The sequence below is a fragment of the Panulirus ornatus genome, chromosome 73, assembly GCF_036320965.1.
Source record: "Panulirus ornatus isolate Po-2019 chromosome 73, ASM3632096v1, whole genome shotgun sequence".
NCBI classification, from domain to species: domain Eukaryota; kingdom Metazoa; phylum Arthropoda; class Malacostraca; order Decapoda; family Palinuridae; genus Panulirus; species Panulirus ornatus.
In genome coordinates this window covers 6186229-6209083 of record NC_092296.1, presented here as the reverse complement: position 1 = coordinate 6209083, position 22855 = coordinate 6186229, and the positions used below count along the sequence as shown (strand labels likewise).

At 50.0% G+C, this 22855-nt stretch overlaps 1 protein-coding gene across 1 annotated transcript in view; it reads left to right on the top strand.

Moving 5' to 3' along the window:
- Window positions 1-750: 750 nt before the first annotated feature.
- The window catches only part of LOC139748209 (uncharacterized), a 160199-nt gene continuing 138094 nt past the window's right edge, over window positions 751-22855 (top strand). Inside the window, exon 1 of the mRNA XM_071661033.1 lies at window positions 751-999. The gene's annotated coding sequence lies outside the window, so the exon portion shown is untranslated. The remainder of the gene's footprint in view (window positions 1000-22855) is intronic.

The window sequence follows — 22855 nt, the reverse complement described above, 5'->3', positions numbered from 1 at the left end:
CATGAGGCGTCCCTCATGGCTAGGAGGTCGTGGTTATGAGGCATCCCTCATGGCTAGGAGGTCGTGGTTATGAGGCATCCCTCATGGCTAGGAGGTCGTGGTCATGAGGCATAGGAGGTCGTGGTCATGAGGCGTCCATCATGGCTAGGAGGTCGTGGTCATGAGGCATCCCTCATGGCTAGGAGGTCGTGGTCATGAGGCATCCCTCATGGCTGGGAGGTCGTGGTCATGAGGCATAGGAGGTCGTGGTCATGAGGCATCCCTCATGGCTAGGAGGTCGTGGTTATGAGGCATCCCTCATGGCTAGGAGGTCGTGGTCATGAGGCATACCTCATGGCTAGGAGGTCGTGGTCATGAGGCATCCCTCATGGCTAGGAGGTCGTGGTTATGAGGCATACCTCATGGCTAGGAGGTCGTGGTCATGAGGCATACCTCATGGCTAGGAGGTAGTGGTCATGAGATAAGTAGCTTGCTGGGGTGGGAAGATAGAGCGAGTGTTGGGGGGAAGGAGGAGGAGGAGGAGGAGGAGGTGGTGGCTGCGGTGGTAGGGGTGTGGAGGGGGAGGAGACGGCAGGCAAGGTGTGGTGGGGAGGGATGGAGGGGCGGCGGGAGGGAAGGGGGGTGAATGAAAGACCTTCGAAGGCTCAGCTAAAGTTCACTTTCGGCGGGGGTGGGCTCTGTGTGTGTGTGGCGGGGGGAGGGAGGGTGTGTGGGGAGGGGAGGCTGGGGAGAGTGTGTGTGTGTGTGTAGAGAGAGAGAGAGAGCCGGGGCACTCGTCCTACACTCTCCCCGCCGTGCGGACGTGTTCACTGTACAGTGCTGGAGGGACATCTCCTGTGTTGTGACCACGCTATATACCTGGATCTCTCCCGCTCCCACCGCTCCTGTGTGTACACACACACACACACACCACCACCAGCCAGCCGCGTCTTGTCGTCCTGGACACGACCGCCGGCATTCGCAACCAAGACGACAACCATCAGGACGACGCTCTCAAGTGTAAGTTACGACCATCTCATACTGTGTGTCTGTGTGTGTGTGTGTGTGTCTATGTGTCTGTGTCTGGGGTACGGACGGGTTCGGGCGCTGCCGGCCGGGGGGTGAGTAACTCTAATACATTGCACGAGGAAACGTGATCTTTTATCTCCAGATGTTTATATATAAATTGATGTATTCAAACAGGCCTCAGATGGAGCCTATCAAAAATGGGGATCTTTAAGTTCTGCATAGATTTCACGATCAACTTAACCCAGTATGTTTCCCATGACAATGTGGATATTGATATATTCTAACACATCCACAATGTACGTGAAGAATCTAATATTCTAAACTTAAAAAAAACGTAGACGTTCACTTTCAAAATACCGTGAACATACTTTTTTGAACGTGTGAGAAGTGAACGTGAGACATGGCGAACGTGAAAATGAGGACGTCTAGACCCATAAGAAAACCAGAATATGCTCTTCACTTTCGTAAACAAGCAATCCGGGGCGACCCAGCGTTTACACGCATTTTCATTTACATCGGTGGTTGATGTCTGATGTTTAGGGGGAGGGATTTAGGGGGGGAGGGGGTTATTTACATGAGTTAGGGACGTCTTTCCAACCCTCAATTCCCCTCTTGTCACTGCTACCACAGTGCCTATGATAACTGCAGTGCCAAGGAAATCAACCTTTGCTAACTATAGCTAACCTCTCGTCTATAGTTCAACTGTGAAAATATAGCTATCCTGGTAACTGTGGTTAACCTACTCACCGTTAATTACCTTTTAAGTACAACCTTCGCTGATTATAGCTTTTCAGGTAACCAAGTACCGCTCGTGTATCAGCTGTAGTTCGGTAATGACACGGTTCATCTACAAACTACACACGTCTCGCTAGCTGATTGGTCGTTAGCTATAAATCATCTAACGATCATTCGTTGGCTGTGTAAATCACCTACTCCTCGTAGTTTACCATTTAAATGTGGTTCACCAGCTAATTATGATATAAATCCCCCCCCAGATATAGTTCATTAGTTAGCCATACGTTATTTATTAACTATATTCTCCTGCTATATTGATTACCACGTGAATGATATAGCTTCGTAATTAACTATGTCTGGCCAGCTAACTTGAAATTGTACTGAATGTGGCTAATTATCGCGTCAAAGCTTACATGTTAGCTTTACGAAACTACCTAAGGAATATATAGATATTTAGCTGACTATAGCTCATCAACCAGCAACATAAACCAAGTAATCAGTATAGCTTCTCAGCTAAGTATAGCTTACCTGCTAAATTGCAGCTACACTTGCTGACGTCTGACCTATATAAACCCCCACCAGACAGATTTCATTCATATTCCTGTATCAGTTTCCTCTGGTGACTTAAACATCTTAATGTCCCACCCTCACACACCCTTATCTTCGTGGCGTTCTGAACTCTCGTAAAGTCTGGCTAGTTTTTACACCAGCGATCGTCTTGTTTTTCGCGTCCAACTTCGTTCTACAAGTTCACCTGTAATGGTCACCTTGTGCAGCGGGGTTCGAGAGCTGTCATTTGGGTTCTTGTCTGACGTCAAGTCTAAACGTATAATTGGAGAGTCTCGTTTATATCTGGTGTTTTTGTTTCGGGGGTCTATCTGTCGCGTTTCATTCTCTCGTGCAAGGTTATTGCCGTGTGTGTGTGTGTGTGTGTGTGTGTGTGTGTGGGTTGTGAATCAGTTTCAGGTAATGTACGAAACAGTTTCCATTCATAGTCGAGGCTGAAGCTTCGTCTGTATGTCACGTTTCATCAGTACCCCTGAGCTAGTTTCATATCTGTTTCATTTGATCTGTACAGGTTTCACGCGTGTGTGTGTGTGTGTGTGTGTCTGTGTGATCTAGTTTCATTTGTGCCATGTTTTAAGTTGATGATCTGAAATACTTTCTCGTGTTTGAGTTACTTTTTTATTTTGTGTTCTGGGCTGTTTCCACAAACTAAGTTCTGAACTGGTTTCACACGTGTTCTGTGCTAATTCCCTGCGTGTTTAGCACAGGTCCCACTCGTGTTCATAAGTAGCCTCTTGTCATTTATAATAGTTTAATGAGCGTCCTGAGGTAGATTCGCGTGTCGTGAACTGGTTTCATTATGTGTAATGAACGAAATTCAAAAGTCATATTCATATTTCACATGTGATCCGAACTGATTTACTGCCTTCTGAACTAGATCCATGGGTGTTTTGAACTTGTTTAGTGCTTTCTCTGGCCTTGTGTTGTATGTGAACGTTCAGCGCTGGTGCCATGTCTTAAGTATTCATCTTATTCTTTTTTTAAGTTACATCAAAGTAACATATTTTCTATAACTTACTTTACGTAAGTAATGATTTTGATTAAAAAAAACTGTGGGCACTCGGAAACATTGTTTTTACAATGTTATAAACAAAGAAAATTTTTCGAAAGATGATGTATACAACAGTGGACATCAATATGGATGAATATTAGCTCTTTGAGCACGACGATACGACTCTTGGGTACAATGACCTGCTCTTTGACCCGGTCCCGTAATGGTCGGGTCAAAGATTGGGTCTTTGGTACCCAAGGGTCGTTTGGTCGTGCCCCCTTGGTCTATCAGCCGTGGACGACATTAACTGTATGACTGAATGCTGTTCGAAGCTTCAGGACACAAGAGACCATTGCCCCGCGTGACAATGTGTTGACTCCCTCTCGAGGCAATGCCTTCGCTTTGGCAAGGGTTACAGAAGTGTTTTGGATGTCGTATAATAATGAATGTTGTAAATTTAATGTATTTTTATCCAACTTGCCGGTATTTTCCTTCAGTAGCTGTCGGATTGTCGACAGAATGCAAGGTTTTGGACCTACACAGGAATGAAATGAAAGAGTAGAACCCCAAATACTCCCCCTGCTCTCCCCTCTCTCCCCTCAAAACAAATAGACCAACCCAAGTTACAGATTCGCAACAATACATTGGAGGACAACAATTACCTGATCTAACAACATCCAGGTACATGAGCCGTTCCTTGGGGTGTTGTCTTGGTTAGGAACACGGGTCGTGTGTGTTAACAAGGTCTCCTCCAGTCTGCCTGCCAGGACTGTATGACATCTGTCACAGTCGACGGTATTAAGTGACCAGTCACGCATGACAGTGAACAGGAGAGTGAGAACAACTGTCATGTGTTCGATGACAAGTTTTACATTCTGACCTTATGGTGGTCATGGCTGTCGAATGCCAATCCTTGCCCCCCCCCTCATGATGGAGGGGGTGACGTCGATCTCCTGCTTGGCAGCCGAGGCGGTGACTCACACAGAACTTTCTCCTCCATCACCATCACCATCATCATCACTATCACCATCACCATCATCATCACTATCATCATCATCACTATTACTATTATCATCCCTATCTTCATCATCACTCACCATCACTATCATCACCATCACTCATCATCACTATCACCATCATCATCACTATCACCATAATCATCACCATCATCATCACTACCATCATCATCATCACTATCATCGCTATCACTATCATCATCATCACTATCTTCATCACCATCGTCATCATTGCTGCCATCATCACCGCCCTCACCATCACTATCATCATCACCTTCATCATCATCCCTATCATCACTATCTCTGCCACACTGCCTATCACCCGCGCAGGCCTTATCATCCATCCACAGGGATCAGACCTTCCTGCAGGTAACACACACGTCGCCCTCTAGTGAAGGGGCGTCGCAGGAATGTGTTGCATGCGACATAATGACTCGGGTCTTGGCACTGGAACACCCTTGCTCTGTTTTCTATGACGGGAAGATTTATTTTCATCTATAATTCCAGAGAAAGTTATAAGGTCGTGAGATCTATATAGACCAATGTTTATTATTTTTAGCCTGTTGGAAACGCGGTGTCATTGAGGGGGACGTAAACTGTCTTTGACATTTCTGTTGTTCGTATAAACTGTCCATCTGGAAGGACGATGGGGCAGTTTAGCGATGGTATGACTTCCGAACACCCGGGCGCATGCGCGTGTGTGAGCCCCAACACTTGAGGCACCGGTGGTTTGTGGTTGTGTCGTGGTGGTGTGTATGTGTGTGTGTGTGTGTTGTGTGGTAGAGCCCGGCCATACCACCACACCCGCAGGACAACACACTTGAGGTTATGCTCGTGTCTGAGCTGCCACGACCCTATCCGTCCCGCCACGGTGGTGGACGGGGATAGATGATAGTAGGACACGGACGGGGGTAGAAGGGGATAGGATGAGCCGAGGAAGTGATAGACAGAAGGAGGTCGATCAGTGGCGTCAGCCTCCTGGGCTCTTGGCTACCCCACTGGGCTGGATAGTGTCGGTGCCAGCGTTCAACGCACCATCAGGCTGCTGCAGGAGGCGGACTGCTTCAGCAGGTGGGGCAGCCTCTCAGCCCCGCAGGGCCCCGCCCTTGCCTCAGGCCTGGGCAAGAGAGACGAGCAGGAGGCAGCCATGGTGGCTGAGAACACCCCAGCTTTCACAGGTTACCACCCGCGGACCAGTCTTGGCTGCCTGCCACAAAAACTCGTTCAGTTTAACACCAATAATTGGGTTTATATACACTTGTGTGTGTGTATATATATATATATATATATATATATATATATATATATATATATATATATATATATATATATATATATATAGAGAGAGAGAGAGAGAGAGAGAGAGAGAGAGAGAGAGAGAGAGAGCAATCGACATGTCACGCATGAGAGCATTTCTCTGCGGACGTCAGGCAAGAAGATGGATTGACTGAGTTTACGCGAAACGGGAAAAAGAAATTAAGTGGAGGGTGGGTCACCTGTAGTCCTGCAGGAGGTGTGTGGAGACCCCCGAGTCTTGCAGCCGGAGTGGTTTTAGGAAGAGGGGAAACCTGATCCAAGCAGACAACTACACAGCTAAGCAGCAGCTTGGACGAGAAAAAAAGGAGAATGAGCAATTGTAACGGTCAATCTTCGTGTGGCTGGTGACCACACAAAAACTACAGGAAGGAGCGGCCATTAGCGTGTCACAGTGCGTAATATCAGCTCGCGTCTGTACGTTACATATTCGTCATCGTTTTTTTCTTTTTTTTGCTTTTGTTAAGTATAGAGTAGATGTGACGTATACAACTACTCACTCATCATTGGCCAATCACATGACCAGTTTTCCATCCAAAGTTACAAATTGATTGTGGTTCCATTTCACTAACCTCCTCTCCCCACACTGGGTGTATGTTACGACAGTTCGTCAACCCGGAGGAAACTATTCCCGTAACCATGATTATGCAAATGAGCGTTTCTTCCCCTCCGCTATAGTCCCCTAACCTCCACCAAATGGCCCGGGGTGTTGGGTGGGGTGGGGAAGAGGGAGGGGGATGTGTTTCGTCTGTTTCCCCCAGGGGTCTGTGTGAAAGACCCCGATGGTTTTCGAGGTGGTGTAGATACCCCACAGTCAGCACAGTGTGTGTGTGTGTGTGTGTGTGTGTGTGTGTGGGTGTGTGTGTAGCACTGCTATGTTTTACGCAGTGGTACGACTACAGTGGGGGAGATATGTAGGGGGTTGTTTGGCATGGAAAATGGTGGGAAGGGAGTCACAGTGGGTACCTGGTGGTCAAGTGAGGTGAGAAACTGTTATGTGTTGTTCATAACTACTGTGTAGTTATGGGAATAGGGTCAGTCAGGCAGTTGGGTAATGGGGTCTTTGACGATCCTATCTATGCCAGATGACCGTCCCTCAACACACCCAGTGTGATCATCCACTCCAGACGCATCACACGAGATCGCCTCAGAGATTTCAACGCGTAATCAGAAAATGATCTGAGTATGATGAAAGCTTATATAATGAAGTGATGAAGGACGTGGAGGAATTAGTGGCGGTAATTACATGCGTAGGAATCCCCTCTTGTGGATTCCTTGGGATCCTTGACGCTCATGTTAACCCCAGGAGGACACCCTGCGCTCCATCCCGCTGCTGGGTCACTACGATATGTGTCCTTCCTGTAAATCTTTACATATCATTATAGTGCCACGGATCATACCATGAGCTGGCACTGAGTCATGGTGCCACAGGCCTCCCTACCCTCAGGTGGCACTGTTCCTGTCACCTGGTGGTCCGCCAGGCACTCCCTTCCTCTCCCCCCTCCGCCCACACCAGCCGTGCAGGCAGACAGACAGACAGACAGACAGACAGAGACACAGTACAGGCAGTGGAGTAGTGCCAAGTGTGTTGGGACGAGCATTGGCTTGGGTGGGGCCATTCCTTGCACCTCGGTCTGTGGCAGAGAACGGTGTGCATCTCGCTCTGTGTGTGTGTGTGTGTGTTTGTGTGTGTGTGTGTGTGTGTGTGTGTGTGTGTGTGTGTGTGTGTGTGTGTGTGGTACAGAATGTTGCACGAAGTTCGGGCGGTACGTCATATTTTGCTTCAGCCTGCGCCCTCAGTTGCCTCACGTTTGCGTCAGCTTCCTCACAGTCTGCGTCGCTGCGTCACGCGACGAAACCCTTTTTAGTCCAGGTGTTCACAGCCAGACACAACAACACGAACAGTTTGGTTGTACGGGATCGTCAGGTTTTCGCAGCCAGACACCCAACGAACGTTTACATGGCAGTAGAAGTTACAGGTTTGCTTATCAGACGTTTTTTTTTTTTGGCCCACATTTGGTTCACACGAGAACCGAGACAGGTTTCTCGAGCGTCTTTAGAATATACAGGTTTTATTAGAGTCTCTCGTGAGGACGAATGATGGTCACATAAAACCACAACTCAGCTGATAGAGTCGAGACTGTGAGGAATATTGTGAAGACTGAGAGATTTTTCCCAATGAGGGCAGGGCTAACGTGTAGAGAGAGAGAGAGAGAGAGAGAGAGAGAGAGAGAGAGAGAGAGAGAGAGAGAGAGAGAGAGAGAGGGAGAGAGAGAGAAGTAAATGAGCGTTAAGTGTTCCAAGGTCATGTAGCAGCGTAGTACAGGAACTCTTAAAGTCGGGTTGTGTGATGGACGGACGTTCCTGCTTCGCGGGGTAGAGGAACGACTGTAATCCCACGGCAAAGTAGTCCAGTAGCATCGTAACGTAACGCCACTGTGTTACATGCCTCTGTCACGCGTGACAGTGTGGCCACTTTTCGATCACATCATGTCGAGAAGCGAGTGTCAGCGCCGCTGGGTTTATGAAGCCCATCGCGGTATGGCTCGGGTTTGCAGCTTTCCACCCCGACGTTCCAATAATGTTCTGGCTGAGGCGTCTGGTAAAGACCAGTTATGCAAAGTATAGTGTTCCTTCTGGTGCCGGAGTGTAGGCCAGGGACGAGTGTATAAAAACCCAGCAGCCATCTATGCGGACGGCGCTCTCTTGGCGAGCTTTTGGTCACCGCTGTGCTGTGCCGTCATCAATCACTCTCTACTTACATCCACTGCCTCTGGGTAGAGGGACCGAGTCGACGCGAGATTAAGTAGATGGAATTGATGCTCCACCACCGCGCCGGCCGTAGCTCACGGCCTGGGTATGTACCGTGGTAGATATGCAGATTTGAGTGATCTGTGTTCGTGTGTATGTTGATGTTTGTCCACCGTTCAGCCCAAGCCTTCAAGGCCTGTCAGACGTCACCCTTGTGTCCCCTCCACACCACACACCCCCCCAGGAATGGCGATATGTCATCTTATCTCCTCGAATTAGAATGAGAATCTTTCCTCTCATATCATGGCTATTTTCCTCTTTCTGTGTTGAGGTAGAGTGACCCCACTGTATAGTGAGGTAACTCTCTCGCAAGGTACCTCTTCCCTCGGTAGTGAGGTACCTGTCCTTTGTGCCTCTAATCCATAGCATAGTTACCTCCTCAATTACGTGGGTGAGGAGGGGTTGTGATGGTGGCTACCTCCATCAAAGTACCCCCTCCCTTTACACATTGAGATGCCCCGTACACAGTGAGGCACCGCTGCCATACAGTGTGGTGTACGTCCTTCACCATACTATGGGTTTCACCAGGTGCCCCCCCCCCCCTCACAGATGCCATAGATAGCAAGGTGGCCGTGTGTGTACATATTCAGGTGTGGTGGTGGCCACGTATAAGTGTCCCCCGCCCACCTACCCTCCCTACCCTTCCTCCCTCCCTGCCTCACACACTGAGGCCAGGTGAATGTCACACACACACACACACACACACACACACACACACACACACACACACACACACACACACACACACACAAGAGGATTATGGCGGCGTTTTATAAACGATAATTAAACCGGTCGCAAAAAAAAATTTGGTACGAACCAGAGCCACAGACTTGTGGAAGTCAGGTTCAAACCTCCATTGGAGGATTCAAACCTGCATTGGAGGGTTCAGATCTGTGTTGGAGGGTTCAGATCTGTACCGGAGGACTCACATCTGTGTTGGAGGGTCCAGATCTGTGTTGGAGGGTTCAGATCTGTACTAGAGGACTCACATCTGTGTTGGAGAGTCCAGATCTGTGTTGGAGGGTCCAGATCTGTACCGGAGGGTTCAGATCTGTACCGGAGGGTTCAGATCTGTACCGGAGGGTTCAGATCTGTACTGGAAGGTTCAGATCTGTACCGGAAGGTTCAGATCTGTACCGGAGGGTTCAGATCTGTACTAGAGTATTGAGATCTATAGTGGGGTATTCAGAACGGCATTACATTCTTCTAACCTGATCCTAGACGAGCATATATTTTGCTTGCCACGTGTCAGGATGATGGCGCGTGGCGTCTACAGGATGAAGTGTCACGCGGTATACAGAACGAAGTCTTGAGGTGGAGCACAATGCAGTCGAACACTGCAGTGTGGCACACTCTTATAACAGGTGGAGACTGACTGGCCACACTTGATATGCCCTGTGTGTGTGTGTGTGTGTGTGTGTGTGTGTGTGTGTATATACCTGGGTAGTATACATAGTTAAGAAGTGTAGAATTCTAAATACTTTTGATGTTAAGTTGTAGAGAAATTCTTGATGTATGTATGTGTGTGTGTGTTTGTGTGTGTGTGTGTCTGTGTGTGTGTGTGTCTGTGTTCCTCACATGTTGAGGGGAAAGACGAAGGCTTTTGGTGGTAGTAAAGACGATATTCAGGTTCTTTGATAGCGCAGGACGACCTTATTACGAGTCTGAGGTGTTAAGCTTGGCACTCTCTGCTGCTGTCCAGGCTTCCTCCTCTGGCACAGTGCCACGGCCATGTGTCGAGCTGGAGGGGAAGGGAGGGAGGGAGTTCGAATTTGCATGAGGGGTGTGTGGTGCTGGAAGGTGGTGGACCGGTTTATATATTACAAGCTACCTTGCTGCCTTCATGACCCTGTGCCTGGGGGGGACGGGGTGGTGTTGTGTGCTCCCCCCTCCCTCACCCACCACACTGGTCCATACTGGCACCCCATCACTGGTACACCCCCCTCCACACTGGTCCATACTGGCACCCCATCACTGGTACACCCCCCTCCACACTGGTCCATACTGGCACCCCATCACTGGAACGCCTCCCTTCCCCTTTCCCCATCCCTCCACCACCCACCCTCCCTTACCCAGGGGCACTTGCCAGCTGGTTCGTCAAAGAGAAATCTATTCCTTGTCCTGTGCTTCGTTTTCTTTCTTTTTTTTTGAATCATTTTCCCTAATAGGATCTAGTGACCATACCAGACATGGGAGTTCGCGTGACCATCGTACTAGCCCATTACTAGCGTATGACTCAGCCCATCATCGGCCTCTTCCTTACCTTTGATTAGCCCATCACTAGCATGTCACTCGCCCATTACTTGTCTGTCACTACTAGCCCATTGCTAGCCTGTTCTTAGTCCAATACTAGCTTAATGCTGTCCCATTGTTAACTTATTACTATTCCATTCTAGACGAATGCTAGTCATACTATCCCCATACCAGCTTGTTACTAGCTCACTACTAGTCGCTAAATAGCCCATTCCTTGCCTATTTACTCACCCATATCCTATCCTTTCCCTAGCTCATTACCATTACTAATCTATTACGAACCCATTTTGCGGAGAAAGAGAGAGGGGGGATCTGTCCTTGGTTGTGACAGTAGCCCTAAACAGCCCTAACGTATCTTCCTGCGCCCTCAGGGTGCAGTAAGCTTACATTACTAACATCAGCGTTGAGTAACATGACCAGAGGTGAATGACACACGCCTCCTCCCGGACTTGTGTGGAGGAGATGATCCGCAAGTCGCGTCTCATTCCCTCGATGCCAGGGTTCGATTCCGGGACTGGATTATCTCCGTAGACAACCATGATAACCGGGTAGGGAGGAAGAGAGACACTGAGAGAGACGGAGAATGTTTCGAGAGAGATAAGTAGACTCGTACAGCCAAGGGACTGATCATCAGTGCACACAGTATATCATCGTCCAGCTGTTTGCTCACTATATATGGAGACACTTCAGGTGAACCAGCCCGGGTTTTTAAGGCTTCGCTGGGTCGTTTTTTTTACTGTTTGTTGAGCGTTGATGAGGCGTGTAGCGCGGGAAGGCGAGGGGGAGGTTGGGAAATGCAGGAGGGCGTGTGTGCTCCTCCCCCCCCACCACCAGTTGCTTGTGCTTGCGTGCAACCTGGACTTATACAAGGAGGTGGAGGCCAACGCCCACCGTGACCCGGATGTAGCAGACCTTACGTACGGGTCAGGCGGTCATGAAATGACTTGTGTCATTCACAAAGCCAGACTCACAGGGTTTACTCACACGTTGCCTCACTCACATATCAGAATCTGCTCACAATTATGTTATTTCTACTTCGTCAAGAATTTACTCACAGACTCAACGGGGTTACTCACGCGTTGCCTCACTCACATATCAGAATCTACTCACAATTATCTAATTTCTACTTCGTCAAGAATTTACTCACAGACTCAACGGGGTTACTCACGCATTGCCTCACTCACATATCAAAACCTACTCACAATTATCTTATTTCTACTTCATCAAGAATTTATTCACAGACTCAACGGGGTGACTCACGCGTTGCCTTACTCACGTATCAAGATCTGCTCACAATGATCTCATATCCATCTCCTTCATTAAGAGCTTACTCACAGCAGACATGATTAACCTGGTGTGAGCAGCTTCTGTGTGTGTTGTAGTGGTCGTGTGAACGATAGATATGAGGGATCATTGCGATTAATTGCTGAGGTCGTAAAGATAAGAAGGAAGATCAATTATAGGACTGCAGTGTAAGCTTCAGTAAAAACAAAAATCATTGTTGGAAGTCACTGTAAATTGGATAATCACAGTAAACTGGGCAGCATTGAATATTGGAAAACCTCAGTGAACAGGGAATGATTAAATGAGAGGCACTGCACGTTGGAAAACCTCAGTGAACAGGGAATCATTAAATGAGAGGCACTGCTCGTTGGAAAACCTCAGTGAACAGGGAATCACTAGATGAGAGGCACTGCACGTTGGCAGTCACTGCAAATGACGACAGTTTGATATTGATATTATGTTGGAAGATCGCTACAAAGGGGATGTCACTGTAAATCAAGTCACTGTAAATTAGGAGTCACTGTCGGCGACGGATGAAGAAAGACAGAAATGAAATGCCTGAGGAAAAAAAGATGAGATTCGAAAGGAAGACAGTGTTGCTGTAGAGGTGTTCGTAGGGTCGCTTTCTACATCCCCGACCAAGGTATTGTAGACCATGTAGACTCTGCTGGAAGTGACGGGGACGACTCGTAATGTTATCCCACAGGATGTCAACCAGCAACACGACGGTACGACCCTTAAGCACGACGGTACGACCCTTGAGCACGACGGTACAACCCTTGAACACGATGGTATGACCCTTTAGTGGACGCTAGGACTCTTAAGGGTTACGTCGTCGTGTTCAAGGTTCGTATACTGTCGAGCTGAAGGGTCGTATCGTCGTGCTGAAAGGTCGTAACGTCGTGTTCAAGGGTCGTGCCGTCGTGCTCAAGGTTTGTACCGTCGTGCTCAAGGGTCGTACCGTTGTGCTCAAGGGTCGTATCGTCGTGCTCAAGGTTCGTATCGTCGTGCTCAAGGTCGTGCCGTCGTGCTCAAGGGTCGTAACGTCGTGCTCAAGGTTCGTATACCGTCGTGTTCAAGGGTCGTATACCGTCGTGTTCAAGGGTCATATACCGTCGTGCTCAATGGCCGTATACCATCGTGCTCAAGGGTCGTACACCGTCGTGTTCAAGGGTCGTAATGTCGTGCTCAAAGGTCGTACCGTCGTGTTCAGTGTTTCAACTATTCGGAATGACGCCACCTCATTTGCATACTCGTGATCGACTTCAGCCTTTGTCTCACAATGACAAGTTTGTACTAGATTAAGGTATTAAAATTTTTAATCTGGTACAGCTTATGATTATATATATTTTTATCTTTTATTTTGCTTTGTCTCTGTCTCCCGCGTTAGCGAGGTAGCGCATATATGTGTGTGTGTGTGTGTGTGTGTGTGTGTGTGTGTGTGTGGTCATGGAAATATATACCCTGGGTGACATATGACTCAGTCCTGGTTGGCCCGACCTGGCACCTGCTGTGGGGGTCAGAAACCACGTCCGCTACTAACTGAGCATATGTACCCAGCGAGAGGTCTTCCCCCACTCATCTGGGGCTCTCAGACCATCACTTTCGGCCCATGAATTTAGCCGCAGCTCTCTGGGGTTTATAATCAAGTCAATCAAGAAGACTCGTGATCTTTTTTCTCTTCTTGTGTCATGAGATACGATCCCAGATTTGCAAAAGGGGGCTCATGGAAGAGCGCTGACTACGTGGTTCGCTGGGTGTTTCGCCAGCAGAGCGCTGCATTTCGCTTTGACAATTGACAATATTGGGAGACGGGTGCATACGTCCCCCTCACAGTGTCTTGCGGACTAGTGGTTCGTTTTATAATCGCAGAGTTCATGGCAGAAATCGGAATCAGTGAGCTCCTGACCCTTCAAGGGTCAGAAGAGGGCCTGAACTGGGGAAATGGAAAACCATTTTAAGATAGACTGGACCACAGTATGCCCGCTCTGCTCACCACCAGTCTCGACCCTCGGGCTGGGTGTAAAAGGGAACGCGAGCTGTTGAAACTGCGTGTAAGAAGGATGTAGAGAGGTCAATGTACTGACTTCATATTCCGGTGTCCCTCAAGGTGACCCCATAAGACCTGCTCCATTTGGTTATCCTCACAGATTTATCTTTTAAACCTCACCTTATTCATTAAGGATGAAAAGAAAGAATAACAGTGTAATGTCGATGTAACGGCTGGTAAATGGTTGTACGGTCGCCAGGTCTCTGATTGGCTGAATGGAAAGGACCGAACTACTGTATGGTGTCTGCGGCGTTGTGGTGTTTCTGTATTGGCTGAGGGGTCTTCGAACTTTGACCTCATCAAGAGGGAGGCAAGGACTGGTCATGCTGATACGTATTTACTAACTGCCTCGTCCGTGGTCACGTGGGAACGGCCAGTCATGTTTACGTCATCGGGCCTGGTCGTTAGAAAGTTGTTCAGCAGTTTAATCATACGTGGATCTGTCTCACAGTAACGTCATATGAGTCATCTGAATTCACCACAAAACACGTGATTGATTTGATTAGCCAACCGTTGCGAAAGAACCTCATGGAAAATGTAAATAAACATGGAAAAATGTAAATAAACATGGAATTACTTGATTAGGATTGTATCTGGTTGTGTGATGTGATCAATACATCGTGTTTGTAGTGTCCCGCCTCGAGAGACGCTTATAGATGACCCCAGGAGACGATGAGGGAGAGTAGTGAGCCTCTATCACTACATCTTCACTACTCACTACTCACTTCACTACTCCTGAAGTGACATTCTGGATTTCCAGCTTTGTTTCTTGTGTACGAAGGCGTGAGGCAAGTAGGGGGAAGGTTTATAACGTGATGGTCTTTGTGTAGGGATAATCCTGGCTGGATTGACTGCCGATCACCAGGGGCTGAAGACCCATTAGGCCTCATAGTGAAGATGTGGTCCGAGACAGTAGGACGGGCCCGCGTGTGTGTGTGTGTGTGTGTGTGTGTGTGTGTGTGTGTGTGTGTGTGTGTGTGTGTGTGTGTGTGTAGAGAACACCGGTAGACAGGCCAACGACCCTTTTGATGAAGACAAAAACAACCAAAAAAAAAAACAGCATTTCATTGCAGGACATTGGCCATGACAGGGGGTCGGCGACCCCCCATTTCCCTGCCCCCGCCCCACCTTGTAACCAATACCTTCCCTGTACACAGAGTCTCTGGTGAAACTGCCCGACCTTACACTCTTGGGTGTAGAGTCCCACTTATTGCGAAACCTGGAATTTGAGTGATTTTGGTCGGCGACTTTCCTACAGTAAGGAAATGTTGCAAGGTATATTGTTTTCTCCGTTGGCTAAGTACACTGTGAGTTTATCGCCCGTGAGATAGATAACCGAACGATCGTCTGCTGTGTCGTGAAAGATAATGATTCCTTTCATATATGCTATATGGGGAGGGACGGGGACGAACCGCAAAACCTGCGTTTTAAGGTCCATTATTTCCTAATTCCACCAGTACGTCACTGCTCACCTACCACCACACTGCTCTCCTACCACTACCTCACCACTCATCTACCACCACACTGCTCTCCTACCACTACCTCACCACTCACCTACCACCACAGTCCTCTCCTACCACTGCCTCACCACTCACCTACCACCACACTGCTCTCCTACCACTACCTCACTACTCACCTACCACCACATTGCTCTCCTACCACTGCCTCACTACTCACCTACCACCACACTGCTCTCCTACCACTGCCCCACCACTCACCTACCACCACACTGCTCTCCTACCACTACCTCACTACTCACCTACCACCACATTGCTCTCCTACCACTGCCTCACTACTCACCTACCACCACACTGCTCTCCTACCACTGCCCCACCACTCACCTACCACCACACTGCTCTCCTACCACTGCCTCACCACACACCTACCATCACCACTGCTCTTCCATCACATAGCCACACGTCAGACAGAAGACGACCCAGAATTAGTGGCTGCCTCCGTGACCTCTGACCCCGGGCCATATTAAGCCTGGGATCACGGTGCATTGTGGGTGTGTGTGAGGGATGGCCTCCTGGGGGAGGCCAGATGGGCGTGGGGGACGTGTCAGGTGACGGTGTCGTCGCCTTTATTGCCCAACTCACAGCCTCCTGTGGCTACGCTGATGGGACAAAATATCACCCCCTCCCCCCCCCCCTCGTGAGTGCCACTGTCTTGTGTGTGTGTGTGTGTGTGTGTGTGTGTGTGTGTGTGTGTGTGTTGTTGTATGTGGTTTGGGATGTAACTTCATACGTATATAGATGTACGTACGTATGTGTGTAAGTTGTTTTTTGTGTTATGTGTTTATTTTACGTGTGTGTGTGTGTGTGTGTGTGTGTGTGTGTGTGTGTGTGTGTGTGTGTGTGTGTGTGTGATCACGTCCGGTACCGTCGCTGTGACGTACCCGTGTAAGGACAGTGACCCGCCGGGGTCCGTCGTTGACCTTGCCTGGCCAAGAGGAGAGGAGCCGTGTGCATGATGATGTCACACTGGCCAGCTGATGCCCGAGCCCAGCCATGACATCATCATCACCTCCCACCCTCCGGGTGACGTCAGAGTTATTCTCGGCTCTGAAATGCATTACCAGTTCACAAGACCAAGAGGCGGTGAAAATACACGTATATATTGGGCTCGGTGAAGGCAAGGTACTGAGAAATATGTGACGTTGAGCAACGCGCGCGTGCGTGTGTGTGTGTGTGTGTGTGTGTGTGTGTGTAGGGAGCAGGAGGTGCGGACCAGGTGAAATTCTCCGAGGGAAATGTATTAACCATACAGAGCTGCCAGTACAGTCCCTGAGCACTGTCTCTCTGCCATGGCAGGAGGACAGCTACATACTGTAACGCAGTAGGAATGAAATGTGTCTATATATACGTCTAGGAATATTATTATCCTCATAAACACTTTGGATGCCAAAGTATATATAAAAGCTGGATAGGAATTTAGATTCGAAGAACAGTACGAATAGCACAAGACATGATGGAAATGCCTGTGGCTGAATTACATTACCTTTGGATGGTTTTGGGTTATGGTTTGTTACTAATGTAATTTTCGTACGGTTATAAATTATGTGTGTGTGTGTGTGTGTGTGTGTGTGTGTGTGTGTGTGTGCGTGTGTGTGTGTGTGTGTGTGTCAGTTCCACCCTCCATCCCACACGGAGGGTGGGGCCAGCTCAGGTAAGACGTACAATTTTTTTTTGTGTGGGAATTAACTCTGAAGAATGAGGTTCTCAACGGCCATTACTTAACGTTAAGCAACGTTACTTTACTCTCCCCATTTCACCCACCACTTGCGCACCGCACCTCCCCCACACACACACACACACCCCACCCCAGCGGGGAGACCATCCTTGCTGGGGTGGTTAGGTTACACGGCTGTTAGTAAATGGGGAGGTGGAGGAGGAGGTGGTGGTTGGTGGTGGTCGTGGGGTGGGAGGGTCCCCTTCTATCCACGTTCACGTCCGGTTCCCCTTAACTGACGACCCCACCCTAGCAGTCCTCTCTCTCTCTCTCTCTCTCTCTCTCTCTCTCTCTCTCTCTCTCTCTCTCTCTCTCTCTCTCTCTCTCTCTCTCTCTCTCTCTCTCTCTCAGAATCTCTCGCCCTTCTCGTCGATACAGTTTCTTTTTTCTTCTTTTTTTTGTCTCATCCTTTGTGGGGGGGGCCTTTTAAGCCTTCATCCCCCGGTACCTGTAGGGTTCGAACCATCGTTCGAGCGTGAACCGCCCGGGCGGTCATTTGTTCCTCAAGCCGCCCCCCCTTCCTCCCTCCCCTTCACCCACAACACTATGGGTTTCATAAATATCTTTTAGGCCAGTTTTCCCATTGTCGTTAATCTTACAGGCCGGTTCGTTGATCCATTTTGAGCCAGTTTTCTCGTGTCATGATGCCTGCAACCGGTCGGCTGAGTTACGAGGAGAACTGGTTTTCTGTTGTAAGTTGACAGATGGATTGCATTTGCCATTATTTATGATTGAGCTTCTACTTGAAAAGAGAACCCCAGTATCAACACTCGACTGGAAATACAAGTTTTCGTTTACCGGGTTTTTTTTTTTTTTTGGTGTCGTTTGATTGGCAAATGAGCCAGTAATTATCGTCTGGAACTCATTTTCTCAACGGCAGTTTTTGGACGGGGGAGATCTTGAACACAGTGAGTGAAGGAGAGTCTGGGAACTCTCTTTTGAGGACTTCTGGCGCGACAGTTCAAAGGCCTTCTCGTCCTCAGGGTTCGAGCGTTGCAACCCCATCGCGCCGATGGCTCGAGTGAGGAATAGCTGCCCCCATCACTCGTATCTCCCTCGTCATCATGAAATTTCCTTTAATGCAGTTCACGGACCAGACCGCCTCGATACGCTACGGTGCTTCTCACATTTCACTTCAGCTTTTTCCTTCCCCCTGAGGAAACACAGGGGTGAGCGAAGGGCCTTCGGGGCGAATTTCCCTTCTCGGACCAGATGACAACATCGCACTTCTTCAGACGTTGTGTGTACGATTTCATTTCTTGTGGACGACGATCCAGCCTCTGTATAGCACGACACCCCGACCAACTCCTGGATGTGACAACCTGCACTTTGAAGTTACTCCCGAAGGGTATGGTCAGGGGGCCAGCCGACGCGTCGTGCCGAAGTGATCGACCAGTCCTCCTCGGGGTCCGTACTGCCGTGCTTATAGGGTCATTCCCTCGTTCTTACAGTCGTGTTCAAGGGTCGTCCTGTCGTTCCCAGAGGTCGTTCTGTCGTGCTCATGAGTACGCGTACCATTATCCACAAGAGTCTGTCATTCATTGTGAAATATTTTTAGTAGGTTTCTCGAGCCTAGACGTTGCGTGGCGCGGGTATGTGTTGTGTAGCGGGGGTGTGTGTTGTATGCGGTGGCCGCGTGTGTGTTGTGTGGTGGCCGTGTCCTGTGTGGCTCGGGCGTGTGCTGTGTGATGGGCGTGTGTCGCCACGCCCTGCACTGAAGCCTGCCTGACAGACAGCTAGCAGGAGCGAGGTCGGGGGGCCACTGACCTCTCCAAAGGGGGGGGGGGGGGATGGTTCTTGCTCACTGGGGCGTGGTGGTAGGCCTCACCACACACCCTACCACACGCCACAAACATACCATCGGAACCACCTTACCTGTACCCTTTACCGTCAGTACCGCCCACCACCACCACCACAACCACCAGGTACCACCACCACCGTCCACTGCTACCACCATTACCACTGTCACCACTACCACCACTACCACATCACCATTGCCACTACCCCTCCGTCGCTGACAGGTATTCTAATAATTTTAGCAATTTAGTTCGCAAAATGGCCAGACGTTAGTCACGGCACTTAATATTTTGACATTTACAAATGCCATTAATTAAAAAGGTGATATTTTGTTCCACCTGGGTTGTGTAATACTTGGTATAGACCTGTGGTTTTTGCGACACCACAATGGGGGTAAATACCTCCCGTGTTGACCTTATCAGCACAAATGTACGACCCTTGGGTCAGGTCAAAGGTCAGGCGATCATAAGCGAGGGTCATTTCTTCGTGTTCAGGCACCGTGACGTCGTGCCCCAAGGGTCGTACCCACAGGTGCCTCCTGTCGTGCCCCAAGGGTCGTACCGTCGTGGGTCGCACCGTCCTACCCACGGGTGCCTCCTGTCGTGCCCCAAGGGTCGCACCGTCGTGGGTCGCACCGTCGTACCCACGGGTGCCTCCTGTCGTGCTCCAAGGGTCGCACCGTCGCACCCACGGGTGCCTCCTGTCGTGCCCCAAGGGTCGTACCGTCGTGGGTCGCACCGTCGTACCCACGGGTACCTCCTGTCGCGCTCCTAGGGTCGTACCGTCTCACACAAGTGACCGACGACCCGTCACAGTTACCAGGTGACGCGTGACGTGTGTGACGACCAGCGGGGCAGGACGGACGCCAGTGACCGCGGCTCCCGTCGTACTTTATTCCCGACGCTTGACGGGGATTTTCCGCACTGTTAGCGGCTCCGTCCGTCCGTCCGTCCGTCCGTCCGTGCGTTCTGGGTTAATGTTGTGGTGCTGGACCAGCGAAAGTGGCCGGTAGGTGAGGTGGGGTGAGGTGGGGTTGGGTGGTGTGTATACCCGCCGTCATCTGTCTGTCGTGAGGTTTCGAGCGACTCACGTGTATGTGTGAATACGTGGTCGTAATTACGCGTCTGTACGACGGGACGGGGTAGGCTTCCTGATGTCTCATCTCTCGTGTGTGTGTGTCTGTGTGTGTGTGTGTGTGTGGTTTAAGTATATGTAAACCACGTGCGCATCTCGGAGAGGCGCAGTTTTGCGCCTGGTCAGCACCTGGCGCACTCCTACTAACATGGCGTCGGTAGCGTCATGGGCGGCCCTATATTGGAAAGGTCAGGTTTGGGGGGCTGGTTCGGGATGATGTATGCAAGCCCGGGTCACAGGTCACAGGTCCCTGTGGTGAGGGGCGGAGGGAGTGAGAAGCCCTTGGAGACAAGAGCCTCCCACCATCCCAGGACCTCCAGGACTCTCTCTCTCTCTCTCTCTCTCTCTCTCTCTCTCTCTCTCTCTCTCTCTCTCTCTCTCTCTCTCTCTCTCTCTCTCTCTCTCTCTCTCTCTCTCTCTCTCTCTCTCTCTCTTTTATGTTGAGACCACCGTCACTCTACGAGGACGGCCTGTGGCACTGTAGTGAGTTGGTCCCTGTCGCTCTAGGGCACCGCCGCCGTCGGCAACTGCAGGAGACACTAGGGAAAACTAGACGGAGTCAGACCTGGAGACCGAGCACCCCACCTCCTCCTGTGGCTCCATCATGCCCCTCCTCCTCCTGTGGCTCCATCATTCCCCTCCTCCTCCTCTGCCTCCATCATGCCCCACCTCCTCCTGTGGCTCCATCATGCCCCTCCTCCTCCCGTGGCTCCATCATGTCCCACCTCCTCTTCTGGCTCCATCATGCCCCTCCTCCTCCTCTGCCTCCATCATACCCCACCTCCTCCTGTGGCTCCATCATGCCCCTCCTCCTCCCGTGGCTCCATCATGCCCCTCCTCCTCCTGTGGCTCCATCATGCCCCTCCTCCTCCTGTGGCTCCATCATGCCCCTCCTCCTCCTCTGCCTCCATCATGCCCCACTTCCTCCTGTGGCTCCATCATGCCCCTCCTCCTCCTGTGGCTCCATCATGCCCCACTTCCTCCTCTGGCTCCATCATGCCCCTCCTCCTCCTGTGGCTCCATCATGCCCCACCTCCTCCTGTGGCTCCATCATGCCCCTCCTCCTCCTGTGGCTCCATCATGCCCCTCCTCCTCCTGTGGCTCCATCATGCCCCTCCTCCTCCTGTGGCTCCATCATGCCCCACCTCCTCCTGTGGCTCCATCATGCCCCACCTCCTCCTCTGGCTCCATCATGCCCCCAGGCCGAGTATGTAACCTACCATTGCCTTAGTTTCATTCTGGAGGAATGTATGTTTACATGTTCAGGAAACTCCGAACTTGAAGCTGTGAAGTTTCATGTTGCAGATAAATTACAAGAACATTTTCTTTTTTATATGAAGCCTTTGTAGGGCTTTGAGTTCACATATATGGTACTGTAACTTGATGCCCGTGTAGAATTCCACCCGTTTCAATCAATTTCACATGAGCTGCAATTGTTCTCCAGCAGTTTCGTTCGCCAGAAACATAATACGGGTCGAGCGGATGAATGGCACATGGGAGGGTATCATTTAGGGGTGAGAGCTCGGTAAGGCAGACACGCCACCAGCGACCCATGTTTCCAGGAGGAACAAAGAGGTGGTAGGGGGGAGCAGTCAGGTACCGACCTTCATAACCTCCCTCAAGCCAGCGTTCACACCTTTCCAATCGTCATCTCGTAAGGCATTAGGTATTGTTCCATCGGCTCGCAGGCTTTTAAACCATGACCCGCGCCTCCCGAAGCTGCTCTTGTGCCAGACTACACCCACAGTGTTACTTGCCTGACCCTGAACGCTCAGCCAGTCTCTTTAAGCGATCCCTTTCCAGTCCCACGGTGCCGGCCCGGACCCCGACTTTTAAGGCCTTTGAACGCGACCTTACTACCCTAAGGGTACGACCCTTAAGGACCCCCACGTTACGACCTTTAGGGGTGTAATAGCCCTAAGGGTTAGACCAGAGGCCCTGGTCGCCATACCCAAGGGCCGTACCGTCGTGATCAGGGAGATGGAAATGTTAAGATCGCGAACAATAACGCAAGACGAAATGGAAGCGTTGACTATACACGGGCAGCTGAGTATGAGAGCCAGCGACTGCGATGGCCAGACGACGAGAGGCACGGAGAGAGAGAGAGAGAGAGAGAGAGAGAGAGAGAGAGAGAGAGAGAGAGAGAGAGAGAGAGAGAGAGAGAGAGAGAGAGGAAAGCCTCACCATGGATGAGGATGATGAGGGAAGAGAGTGTCCTTAGCCACGGCTGTACCCAGGAGCTGGAGGAAGAGCAGATGGAAACAGCCCACCAGCTGAGGGACTGGACGTGGATCTGTCGGTCTGTTTGAGTCAGCACTTCGTTTAGAACTCAATTTCTTACCCTCCCGTCACGGGCTTCGGTCTTCTGTGGTGGTAGTACAGGGCACAGGTGGTGAACATCTGAAGCAGAAAACCTTAAGATGAGTCGTTGTATTTCGTCACCAGAAATGTTGATGTTTCGAGAGGAGCTGGGAGAGAGAAATCAGTTTATATCGTCATGAGTTGATGCCACAGAGAACATGTCAGGTGATTGTAGTGATGACAGGCATCTGGCCGTATTTAAGACAGGAACCTCTTTCTCTTGAAAATAAGATCTCTGGAATGTCTCGATTCACATGGAAGAGTGGACGGTAAATAAGGCATGTCATCGTCTCCAGCAAGAGG